Source organism: Ruditapes philippinarum, unplaced genomic scaffold (assembly GCF_026571515.1).
Source record: "Ruditapes philippinarum isolate M1 unplaced genomic scaffold, ASM2657151v2 ctg705_1_1_1_1, whole genome shotgun sequence".
Classification (NCBI taxonomy): Eukaryota; Metazoa; Mollusca; class Bivalvia; order Venerida; family Veneridae; genus Ruditapes; species Ruditapes philippinarum.
In genome coordinates, this window is record NW_026864294.1 from 221,177 (window position 1) to 233,486 (window position 12,310).

Below are 12,310 nucleotides of genomic sequence, written 5' to 3' on the forward strand. Positions count from 1 at the left end.
CTACTTTCTGATAAACTACTTTTCCTTAATGAAATGTGTAATAAAAACATAATACTTCCTTTTTTAATCAAATCAATATTTATTAGAATAAAATTTTAACTTCCTGTTTATCTCTGACTGAAATATTGAGACTTGATTCACAGTGCTTTCCAATTTTGAGGTGACCGTGGAGCTAGACGCGTTTGGAAGAACAACAGACACGTTTCTAAACGGAAGAGCCAAAGCAACGTAATATTCTCATTATATGTCTTAACCTGTTTAGTTTGCGAGATGAACATTTTTTTTACATAATAATAAGAGTATATATATTATAATATGTTAACCTAAGATATATCACATGCACCTAAAATGCTTAATTGTTATCTTTTAACTACTAAAATCTGGAAACAAACCACTAACCGCTTGTCATTTTTCCCTCATGGTTTTATTCAATTACGAGTATAAACAAACACATGCATGACATTTTAAACCTGAAAATAATTTCGACAAGTTTAAAACGACTCTTGTTTGATTCAATAAGGAAAACAAATTTTACTTTCTTAAACCACTTCCGAATAAATTGCAGACATTTTTCTCCTGTAATGCATTTAAAGTTTATCTGGCAATGATTCATTTATATGTAGATTTGATTTCATCTATGTTTAAACTTTTTAGGTATACACTTGGAGACCCTGTTGACGGGACATGCGTTCTCACCATCAGCAAACGATATGGATCCGGATTCTACCTCGCTAAGGCTGTTAGAACTAATTTGACTCTGGTTGGTTTTTTTATATGTAGTTACATCATCTCAATTCATTTTTATTTCAATTTGTAGATGGACTTTGGTTATAGACAATGATTATTATGTGTTTGGCAAATTTATTCTGAATATGAGTTTTATAGTATGCCTCGAACATTTAGATAAAGAATGTTTAAGAACGTAAGCTCAACATAAACATAAAATCTGCTTTTATGCACATCGACATATTCTATAATTGAAACAAAACAAAAGTTGAGTAAATGGTCAAAAATGGAAACATTTAAGGAAGCACACACAAAATTAACATGTACAACTGATCTAGGCTCAATGTGACTGAAGTATGAAAATGCTTACATTTGCATAATTCAGTATACAACCAATTGCAACATTGATTTTATACATTACATAGCACGTATTAAAGATATAAAATAAAACAACATTGCTTGATGAACAGTGTAAACATAGACAAAATGATTTAATTGAGTGTATTCATTCTTGTTAAGAATTATTTATGAATTATCTAATTACATTGTTGATTTGTATTACTCATTCACAATGCATCAACGTCATAAAAATCTTGTTTGCTCAATTTAAAATAGAACAAACTGACGACGATTTTTACATTTCAGCCAAATAACAAAATATTTACGAATACTTTTATGCCAACGAATTTATGTGTCAGATGTAAAACAAAATAATTGCTATGAATGTAATGATGTATTTGTAGATCAACGGAGAAGCTTCATTCAGCATACCAATATACCTAGTTAAAACTTTGATTAAAGACAAACTTGATAACAAGACGTTTGTGGTCCATGCAAATTGTACTGAGACAATGACTGGACAAACTTTAGAAGGGGAGGGGGAAATTCGTTACCATAGCAATCCATACAAACTCGAATTCTTCCCAAATATGGCAGATAACTTCAAACCTGGATTTGATCCATACAAAGTGTCTGTAAGTTGTTTATTAATCATATCATGTTTCATAAAAGGGAAACTACTTTTACATTTTGTTAATATGTATTTGTTTTTGTTTGTATTACCGACATAGTAATAACGACAGTTTTAATAATAACAATTTTACAAATGATATAATGCAAGACAAAAATATTTTTTGTACATTGAAATAAGAAATATAGTAAAAAAGTAACATATAGAAAACTGACTTTTGTCAGAAGATCAATTATATATATAAATTTGATCTTTATTAGCTAGAAATGAATCTGGCATCATATGACTTGTGTCCTAACAAAATTTAAACGGATTATTTTATCATAATTGCTAATTTTGTACTAGTTATCAAACTGATATCGTTAATATAGGCAAAGGTAAGACTGCAGGATGGTAGCCCACCTGACTTTAAACCAACAGACAACAAAAATGTCCTCTTTACATTCACCTACTTTACTGATGCAAAAGTCGTAGAACAGATACCAGACAGATTAACATTTGATAATTATTCCCTTATCTGCCCATTCATCAACGGCGAAGTTATATTAAAGAAAACAAAGACGTACCCAATTGCAGCAGATGGATCAATTAAGTTTGACTTACCGATTCCAGCCAATACCGCCACGTTTGTAATAAAGGTAAACAGTTTGTTTATATGATTTGAGTCCATTTAAATTATTTATCGAAATAAAATCTCGGAAGGTCGATGGCTCCATTTAGGTTACATTTTGTGTCTGGAAAATACACGAAGAGGCCCCAGGCATATTAGAGTCGATCTACATGGTAATTTATCACCTACCTAGTAACCATTACATGAAGGTAAATAGATGACTTTTACATTGGCTTTTAGATTGTTTATATTTGCAGGCAGAATACTCTGGAGTTATTGCTGTAAAAGGAGTAAGCAGATTCAGATCGCCAACCGACAGTTTCCTAAGAATTCGAATGTTAAATTCAATGTCTGCACTGAAGGTAAAAGTGACAAATTGTTATAATTATAATTACTGCATTCGCAAAAGGCCACAAACCCATGAATGGTATGTTATACAGTCATTCATTATACAAATAAACTTAGGAAAATGGCGACATAGAGATAACCAGAATTCTTAGTTTAGAGTTATAATTTATGTATTATGGCATTAATAAACTACTTGATATGCATGTAATCTAAACAAGTAACGGTACCATTCTTAAAAGATGTTACGGAAAGAATTACAACATATCAAATATTACCTAAAGTTTGTCATACATTAAAGCTACGTGTTTAAAGAAATGGAATAAATTTGGCTTGTTTTGTCCAGCCTGTATTTCTTTCCCTCAATGTTTTGTGTCAATTTTTTCCTTACAAAGTAGCCTGATGTCTGGGATTAAATACAAATTATTAGTATTTCATATACTTCCTGGACCAACCTCATTTAAAATAAAGTTTGTATGAGTCCTAACAAGTTCTACATTTTTATTTATAATGTATAACATTATATGTTTTTCAAATTTTAGATTAACGACATTGTCACCATGGAAATTTACGGTACAATTGGGAGATTAAAAATCAATTGGATGGTATGTTCTATTCAATATTGCTTTCTTTATAAATGGATATAATTTTGTGTAACTTAGTCGCGATCAATACAGTCAAATTCGTAAGTCTTTTTTTGTGTTATGGGACTTGCATTTAGTAATACTTTAACTTTAATATCAGTACTTAATTAATTAATTAATTAATTAATTAAATAATTTGCAGTACAAAATGTCATTACACATTCTCTGCTGAAAAAATTGTGCTTCCATGAATGCTTGTTTTGTAAACTAAATATTGTTTGTAGAAGAATATAATAGCATAACTGTCATAATTTATGCATGGTTACATCTGTAAATACAGTTGCTTAAATAGCTACAAACCAAATAGCATTTTGAACATGGCTGCCTGCTGATATGATTGTCGAGTTATTTATTCTGCTCAAACTTCAATGTAAAACTATTTTATTTCTCGTAGATTTTATCAAAGGGAGTGATAGTTGATTGTTCTGATGTCAATGTTGGTGTGAACCCGAATAAAGCGACTGTTAAGTTCAAACTTACACGGGATATGACTCCATCAGCACGATTTATTGCCTACTATGTAAAACCTGATGATGAAATTGTAGCTGACGGACTTCATTTCTTCATAGAAAATATGTTCGAAAATAAGGTAGCTTTCTAATTGTGAACAACAGAATTATGCTATAATATTTAGATCTTACATCCGACATTTAATTACATGTACAGTGATATCCTTTTTCCTTCGACAGTAAAAATACTCATCCATATTCGTAATGTGTTAAATTTAATTTAAGTTTTAAAATAGATTATTAAGTTTTCTTGGCCACGACTTTCTTGTCAATAAAAGTTTCCACTGCGCCCCTAATATGATATGCGTTGCTTCATTTTAGCCTTCAACTGTATTTCCATTTTACATGTTTAAAAACAAAACGGCAAATAATCACACAAATAATTTATATCCTTATAATATATAATATAAAACTGTAGTACACATACTTTCTTCATCTCATCACTTATAATAGAAATGCAATAATGAAACAACCTTTTTTGTTTGTTTTAACTTTAATGCATTGCTTTATATCTTCAGGTTACTATACAATTCACTAAGCTGTCGCCACAGAAGCCAAAAACGTTGGTTAATCTGGTTGTTAAAGCAGACCCAGATTCAATGGTGAAAGTTCTTGCTGTAGATAAAAGTGTTAAGCTGCTTGGTGAAGGCAATGACATTACACCCAATAGGGTAAAACTGTTTCATCATATTTTTATATTACATGTAGTGGACATCTAAAGTATTTTGATGGCAATCGCTTTTGAATTTTGTTAGTATTATACACCTCACAGACTGACCAGCAGTTTTATTGTCTGTGTGTTGGCATTTTATTATTCAATGGGTATAAACTTTTAAACGCATTTGTCAACTAAGGATCTTGAAGTAATGAAATCAATTATGATTCAGTGTTGTGTTTATAGTTCACGTAAAACACATTTTGACTTACCTGTCCTCTTCATACAGGTGGTAGATGAAATGAACCAGTTTGGAAATACTGTTAGGATCTGGAGAGATTGGGGACCTATCTCACCATGGTCATTTACAGCAGATGATGCTTCTGATATTTTTGATGTAAGTTCAAAAACATACAAACACATTGCAAAAAATAAAATTTGATTGACCCTGTTAATAGGCGGACGTCTAGGTCCAATACGTAACAACGGTTTTAGCTAAAATGTCAACATTTAAAATGGTTAGTGAAATTTGTTTAATTGAAATTTTAAACACTCACATTTGTCATCAAGACGTTGTTCATCAGATTATAGTATGTTTCTCTTGTATAGCACTTTAAATCGTCATTCATATTCCAAATAAACGATCAACAAATACAGTGTTACAATATGAAAAAATTCTATTTGAGAGTTGCCCGTTACCGCACTGAACACTTTGAGGGTAATGGTAATAAGACTTAAGAATATAACTAGAGTAATTGTAAAACAACCTCAAAAGCCTAGTATCATATCATTTATTTAAAGTAAATTATTTTTTAATAGTTATTAAAACAAACTATAATGACATATTTACATATTTCATGTATTTTTGTTTTCTTTTCTAAACTTTCTAAAATATTTTCCAAACAATAAGTGATTTGTAATACAGCTTATTTGATTCATGGATACAGTAAATAAGGTAAAAGCATCGTTTATTTGCTTCCAGAATGCCCGGATCAGAGTTCTTACAGACGCTCATTTATACAGTTTTGACCTATGGTCACGTATGTAATTATTCATTATTCAATTAATGTAATGTTAAAACGTATTTTTTATTATCAATATCCGTTTACGAGGAATTCAAATAATGTTTGGATCTTGCTTTCAGTTAAATGTCTACCTTCGATTTAAATCAAACTTAACGTTACAATATTGTTTTATTTACAAAACCTGATATTTATTTTTTCATCAAAGCAAAGCTTTTATTATAATTGAATTATATTGAAAGGAAGCACATTATAACTTGTGATTTATTTTCGTCTAATTTGATTCAAATGATAAATAATGATATATATTAGTCTGTTATATGCCATATATGTAACTGCTTTAAAGTATGTCTCCATTTAACAATTACATGGTTTAGATATTTTGACTGAATAAGAAGGGAGTCTGTTTAAGTTGATTAATACTATCTTCTTTTTTCATCAGATGTAACCGTACTAAAGTAATTGAAACTCGGTTGTAGCTTATTTTAATTACATTCGAACCCGCTTTCTGAAACTACCATTAAACCATTAACAGGATAGTTTTACAAGAAAAACTTGGCATGACACCTAGTATGACTTAAAACCGCACGCCCCCTTAACCATGCTTTTTGAAGAAACATACATTGAATTGAAACGTGCTTAAAATAGGACAAAAACTTGTATTATAACAATATATAAATATTTGAGTATATGTTATCATGATAAAAGTTCTAACTCATTTAATGATGTCAAGATATATTTAAATGACTTTCAGAGAGGTACAATTTAGATAAAGTGAGTACTGTAGGACGTGTAGGCAGAATGATTCTATCAGTGGTAGGGGGTGGTCGGGCTGCTGCACAAGGTCAAGTAAGGCAATACTTTCCTAAACCATGGATCTGGGACTCGAAAATAGCTGTGTAAGAAGTTGATCTTATAAAATAATGCGTAATTATAGTGTAAATGTTCCAGTAATGAGGATATTAATAACACAGAGGGATAGTCAACTCCATCAATCAATATAGATTAATTCAGTTAAAATAACTGTCACAGGGTCATTTTTCATTATATATACATGTATATACTTGACCATTATTATATCCTATATGATATATAGTGCATTTCTTATAAATATATTCTTCCTTTTCCATCCAGTCTTTATCTCATATTTACTCCCATAGCCTCATTATCATTCATCTAAATCATACACTAACTATAGTAACTGGTGACGGGCCTCATTTTTCGCTCATAATTTACCGCTACGCATGCGCACGGCAGGTTTGAATTACAATTGTAGACGTGAGAACGAAACTTCTGACTTTCTTGTTTATTTAATTATGTTGCTGTCTCTGTGTGTTTTTGCAGGTAATTTACTTATATAAGTGTATTGATATATATTCATTCTTCATTTTCTCATTCATCGTTTGTTTCATGATTTTGACGGTTTTGTATATTTATGGAATGCACTGCAGATTTGAATTATAGTTGTAGAGTGTAAACCTTACTCCTGTCTTTGTGTTGATTTTTTATTTAGTTTGCTGTCTCTGTGTGTTTTTGCAGTCTCAATCACAATAGAGAACTATAAAAACCCTTCGGCGAATATAGAAGGTAACATAACGATGCTAAAATGAAATCTTTTATGGGAATGTTGTAGTATGTACAAGTAGAACGGTCACTTCAAGGTGTTTTCTTGACATTTTTTTTCAGATTGTTATTTTATCACTTTAAGGTGCTTACCTGTATAATAGTTACGACAATAGAACATTTTTATTTAAATCATAAATTCCTCATGATTTACTCCTAGATCATATATCTTTCTCTACTTCAGTGGTGGTACAGCGACGTTTTCTAAAGAACTACCAACTACTAACTACTATTCTATAACTGAATATGCTGCCAACGCATTTGCTCTTAATGAGAGAACTGGTCTCGGAGTTGCACCTATCCCAGCTAAAGTAAAGCTTTGTAGGAGCACATTTGTCTCGAAGCACATTTGTCTTACGTACGACCGATGCGGTCGCATTTGTCCCACATGAGACAAATGGGACCTCAAATATCTACCCCAAAAACTCATTTGTGTGACAAATGTGCTCCGATCAAGTTTTTTAAGGGACAAGAAAGCACATTTGTCTCATGTGTTTTTAAGGGATAAGAAAGCACATTTGTCTCATTTCATTTGTATGAATTATTTGTCACATATTTCCCCACGGCAGAAATTCTTTTTTAGAATCCAGGTTCGCGTATTACCTCATGTCAAGTGTAATCATCAACAGGTTTGCTTATGAAAACCTAAAGTAAATATTAATTATAATATCTCTAATTCAAGAAATTGATTGGCTTAACATAAAGTCGTACACTGAAACATACTAAATCCCGTTCACTATGGTACAATGGTGACAGCGCGATGGCACGATGGTACGTTGATGAAAACGCTGTGGTGCGATGGTGAAAAACACAACGGTACGATGGTGAAAAAGCGATTGTACGATTGCGACACAACGAATGCTCGATGATGAAAATGTGATGGTACTATGGTGAAAGACGATGTTACAATGGTGAAAATACGATGATACGATATGATGAAACTGCGACTGCATGATGATGAAAACGCAATATTTTTTTCTCTATCGTGGCATCGCATCATTGTGATTTCACCATCATGTGCCATCGTGTTTTAATAATCGTACCATCGTACCATCTCAATTTCACCTTTTAACCATTGTGCATAGCTGTTCAGGAAGACAAAAATGTTACTTATGTCCAAACAGAACACCGTAATCGGTTGATATTGAATGATACAATATCGCAACTCGTTTCGCATCTCGCTGAAATCTCGCGTCTCGCTTCGCATCTTGTTCGTCGACGTGAGACAAGAAATTGATTACAGGTCATATACCGCTAAGTAGTATTCCCTTTATAGTCTACATAGAATCACTTAAAAGGCCCATTGTGCCTGAGAAATGCTTTTATTTGTATTCCTCAAAAGCTTTTTTTATTTTTGGTATACTTTTATAGCTCCAAAAAGTTACTCATTGGCTAATTACCTTACCTACATTTTTTTCATCTGCTGCTTTTTTGCAGTTTGTACAGTTGAAGTGATTTGGAATTTTGTATTGAAGTCAATTACTAGGTTTACAATTTGCTACTTTTATATCACATCATTTCACATTTATCGCGAATTTCTTTGGGTTACAAGCATCCAACTACCTCAGAAATCATTATTTGAATACTAATAAATTCATACTTGCCCTATTTAAAGAAGTAAAAAATTATTCATTTCTGAAATCTCATGGTACGGGATACTTCGACATTGCGAGATATCGTGTTACAATATCGTGCCTCGCTTCGTGTCTCATTGAAAAGTCGCGCCTCGCCCGATTCTGAGTGGCCCGATATTTATTAATGATGGCATCATCCGGATTATTTAAGAAACTCATGCATGTTGTACGTGCTTTTTCAATGGTGGATCTGAAAGCCGCAATTCTTGGAAAATGACTATTTTTTCTACATATATTTCTGATGAAAACAAAATACGTGTGTAATGGTCTTCTTATTTTCTTCCATAGATCATTTAAGGGCTTCCGTGGCTGAGTGATTCAAAAAAAAAACCACAAGCCCCTAACCGCTGTAGGTTCGACACATACACGGGGCGTCGAACTATTCATGCGAGGATCCCGGTCATGTTCCAAATGCGGAATACATATCCGCGTGCGCATGTAATAGCTATCGCGTGTGCACGTAAAAGTATCGCGTAGCCACGTAATAGCTATCGTGTGCGCACGTAATTAATAAGAAAATTCTATGTCCCCTTTATGCCACGGTAGATACAACCTTGTTTTGCTAAGAATATTTCTAGTATAAAACTTTAACGTATCACAATTAATAACAAGTTAAATGTTAATGCTGCACATCAAAGACGGCGCCAAATGATATGAACAGTCACAGGTAATGTACAAAATCTGAATTGAAAATCGTTCTCCATTACAGTTGAATATCCGAAGCACTAATTAATTATACCACAAAAGGGGGGGGGGAGCTATAATGGATTCGCTTTGTCGTGTCGGTCGGTCGGTCCGTCTCCATTTTCGTGTCTGCTCTATAACTCCTATACGAATTGAAGGATTTTCTTCAAACTTGGCTCAAATGTTCACCTCAACAAGGGGATGTGCAGAACCCATGTTGTCTATGTGTCAGCTCAAGGTCAAGGTCACAATTGAAGGTCAACTATCAAATACAATCAAATATTAGACAGCATGTCGTGTCCGCTCTGTAAGTCCTACACTAATTGAAAGATTTACTTCAAACTTGGCTCAAATGTTCACCTCAACAAGGGGATATGCAGAACCTATGTTGCCCATGTGTCAGCTTAAGGTCAAGGTCATAATTGAAGGTCAAATATCAAACAATTAAATATTACACAGTATGTCGTGTCCGCTCTGTAAGTCCTACACTAATTGAAAGATTTTCTTCAAACTTGGCTCAAATGTTCATCTCAACAAGGGGATGTGCCGAACTCATGTTGCCCATGTGTCAGCTCAAGGTCAAAATCACAATTAAAGGTCAAATATCAAACAATCAAATATTACACAGTTTGTCGTGACTGCTCTGTAAGTCATACACTAATTGAAAGATTTTCTTCAATCTTGGCTCAAATGTTCACCTTAACAAGTTTATGTGCAGAACCCATGTCACCCTTTTGCCGGCTTAAGGTCAAGGTCACACTTGAAGGTCAAGAATTGACTTAGAAAATATTCTTAAATTTTAACATTTATTTAAATATTTCTGAATCTATATAAAAGGTATTTGCTTGAAACTCAAAATATATATGAAATGTCACAATTAAGATATGCTGGTCAAGTTTCATAACTCTGTATTGCATTTTAACAAAGTTATGCCCCTTTTTAAGTCTTCAAATTTACATACAATCAAATATTAGACAATATGTCGTGTCCGCTCAATGAATGCTCTACTAATGGAAGGATTTTCTTCAAACTTTACTCAAATGTTCACCTCAACAACTCAACAAGGTTATGTGCAGAATCTATGTCACCTTTGTGCCGGTTAAAGGTCAAGGTCACACTTGAAGGCCAAAACTTGACTTAAATTTTAACATGTTCTTCAATATTTCTGAACCTAGCACATGTATTTGCTTGAAACTTAAAAGATATATGAGGTGTCACAAATAAGATATGCAGGTCAAGTTTCATAACTTTGTATTGCATTTTGACAAAGTTATGCCGCCTTTTAAGTCTTTAAATTTTCATACAATCAATACTAGACAATATGTTGTGTCCGCTCTATAAATTCTATACTTATGAAGGATTTTCTTCCAACTTTACTCAAATGGTAACCCCAACTGGGGGATGTGCAGAGCCTATCTTACCCTTGTGCCAGCTTAAGGTCAATGCCACACTTGAAGGTCAAAAATTGACTTATAAAATGTTTAGTACATTGGGAAAATGAAAGGTTATTTGTAACTGTTTCGAACATGATTTGATAATATATATTGATACTATTACCTGTACAATTAGTCTTTTTTTCACCAGAGATAATTTCTTTTTATGTATTTGTGTCACTTAAGTTATTCCCTTAACCACCTTTCCAAGTTGTCTTCTGTCAAGGACATTGGTGGGGGTAAGAATCGCATTCAGCGATAGTTCTAGTTTTTTCTCCATGTTTGTGTTATGTGTCTGAAAGTCTGAAATGTTTGTCTGTTGCGACAATGATTGAAACGTCTGGTCGAAGCAAAATACATTGGATAACAAGAAAAATTGAAATGATTGGTAAACTAAAAAATGAATGCAAGACAATATGTGCCGAGAATATGTCCATTTAAATATTGGTGCGAATTGCATAATGTTCGTTCGAATGAATTTGAGGACGAACTGTCTCTTATCTAACAAATAGAAAAAATATGTCTGTAATATCAAATTATAGTTATATATTATCAATTCGTAGTTACATTTTGTTTTCTTATTTATAAAAGAATGAACTATTTGATTAAACTAAAGATAAGCGGCAGAGTGACCGTGTGGTGAACGCGTCGGACTAGTAATCTAAGGATTGCTGACCGCGTTGGTTGAAACCTTGTCAGGGACAACCCGTTGTTTCCTTGAGCAAGAAATTTTACATTTATTGCTTAGTACTGGTTGGTTCCAGGAACGGATTCGAGAACGTTTCAATAAGCTTACAGCTTCCTTACAGCTTCCAACACAATCGAACTAAAATAAATTTGTATAAACTAAACTAAAAATTACATAATTTTATTCGCCTAGAATCTAGGTATAGGACCACTAAATATAGTAAAACATCAAGGTGAAAGAGAACAATCGTCAGTCACAGAATCCTTCAAAATAACCTATTGCAAATATTCGTGATACGTTTAAAATAAGCGTAGTTTTTTCAATCAGTTAATCTGTTTAATAACTGAAATGTTAATTATTTTCATGAATTACATGTCGAACACGTTTTGTCTGTTTTGCTGTGTCCGTATCGCCAATAAAATGTCCGTTGCGTATTTTAATGATACCTCTTGTTTCCTGCCCGAATTTGGTTCCCGTCATTAGACTAGAACGATCGACTATAGACTGGCTCATTGGCACGTTATTTATTAGGTAGCTAAAATTTGATAATTATAAAAAGAATATGATATTCAAACATGGCACTATCACTTCAGTCAAACGTCTATTTTAATCCCTCAAAGATATGTGACATGTTGTACATCAGAAAAGCTATTTTTATAAGAAAATTTGAAAACAATGTGATTTTGTTAAATTAAGAACAAAAAGCACAAAATCAAGTCTAAAATTTTCCACCAATGAATATCTACAAGACGGCGCGTGCACGCGCC

The 12,310-nt window shown here is 32.7% G+C and overlaps 1 protein-coding gene and 1 long non-coding RNA gene across 3 annotated transcripts in view; both read left to right on the top strand.

Annotated features, from left to right (window-relative positions):
* LOC132725101 (CD109 antigen-like) overlaps positions 1-12,310 on the top strand; it is a 201,826-nt gene that overhangs the window by 65,213 nt on the left and 124,303 nt on the right. The gene's annotated exons all lie outside the window — the stretch shown is intronic.
* Positions 105-2,321, top strand: LOC132725092 (uncharacterized). Its single transcript, XR_009625003.1, has 4 exons — positions 105-228; positions 655-760; positions 1,470-1,700; positions 2,068-2,321. It is a non-coding gene; the product is annotated as an uncharacterized LOC132725092 (long non-coding RNA).